Below are 1,372 nucleotides of genomic sequence, written 5' to 3' on the forward strand. Positions count from 1 at the left end.
AGCAACATGTGGGAAGGAAGAGGAGGAAGAGGAAGAAGAGGACGCAGAAGATAAGTAGGGTGAGAAAAGGAGGGAAGTGGGAGGAGACTTAAGAAGAGCAGATGGTGGAAGATTACAATGAGGAGGAAGAAGAGGAGAAGGAGGAGGAGCAAGAAAACTCTAATTTATTTACTGTTTTCTTAACTGACTGACTGACTTACTCCCTGTTTGAGTTATTTACTGACTGACTGGCTGTTCAACTGGCTCACTGACTATCTGTTTTAAATAATATTATAGGAATGACAATGGTATTTATAGTTATGGAATATAAAAGGAGACAAAATGATAACACAAATTTCTTTAGAGAGAAGAAATAGGTGGAATAAGAAGAGGAGAAAGAGGAGTAGGAAGATAAGGAGAACTCTGCGCTCTCATTTCTAGGTTCTCAATATCTTTCTTTTGAGTGTAATAGGTCATAAAAAATAGAGATACCGTTCTAAATAAGGGTGCATCAGTGACATATATAATGTAAGCATATATTTTTTTCTGATATAAATTCAGAGCTTACACCAATGAATCCTACTAATTTATTTAATATCTTTACTTCTGCTATAAAACTTTTGGCACCACATAATTAGGATATTTTCGCATCCTTTCATAGTTGCGCATTATGCATTACATATATCGCCTGAACATTGTTGCTCCAGATATGGAAAAAAAATATTGGTCCTCCCCGGCGGGGAATCGAACCCCGGTCTCCCGCGTGACAGGCGGGGATACTAACCACTATACTACCGAGGACTGTGCGTAACACTCACTATACTACCTAAAATCAGGAGAGAGAAGGAGGAGGAGGAGAAGGAGGAAGAGGAAGAGGAGGAGAAAGAGGAGGAGGAGAAGGAGACGAAGAAGAAAAAGAAGAAGAGGAAAAGAAGGAGGAGGAGGGGAAAGAAGGGGAAGAGGAAGAGGAAGGGTAAGAGGAAAAGAAGGAAAAAGAGGAGAAGGAGGAAAGATTACATGTAGGTGATGTAGAATTCCATTTTCTTTAATTAACTTCTCTTACTCTCAATGACTGACTGACTGACTGAATATTGAACTGAACGAATAACTGACTGACTGACTGATTGAATGACTGAATGATTAACTGAATGAATAATTTATTAACATATAGACTGACTGACTTGACTGGCACACTCACTCTTTCATTTTCTCATTCACTCATTGACGGGTTGAGTGTCTGACTGCCTGCCTGGTTAGGTAACTGACTGACTGACTACCTGACTGACTGCTTGAATGACTGGCGGACTAACTGACAGACTAAAAAATGCCTACCTAAAACATATTACACCTATCCAAGCAACGGCCAGGAATTAATGATAACCATGCTTGGAAA

The 1,372-nt window shown here is 39.6% G+C and overlaps 1 non-coding gene across 1 annotated transcript; it reads right to left on the bottom strand.

Annotated features, from left to right (window-relative positions):
- Positions 1 to 708: 708 nt before the first annotated feature.
- Trnad-guc lies at positions 709 to 780 on the bottom strand. The gene has a single exon. It is a non-coding gene; the product is annotated as a tRNA-Asp (tRNA).
- Positions 781 to 1,372: the final 592 nt, after the last annotated feature.

This window comes from Portunus trituberculatus, chromosome 43 (genome assembly GCF_017591435.1).
Source record: "Portunus trituberculatus isolate SZX2019 chromosome 43, ASM1759143v1, whole genome shotgun sequence".
Lineage (NCBI taxonomy): Eukaryota > Metazoa > Arthropoda > Malacostraca > Decapoda > Portunidae > Portunus > Portunus trituberculatus.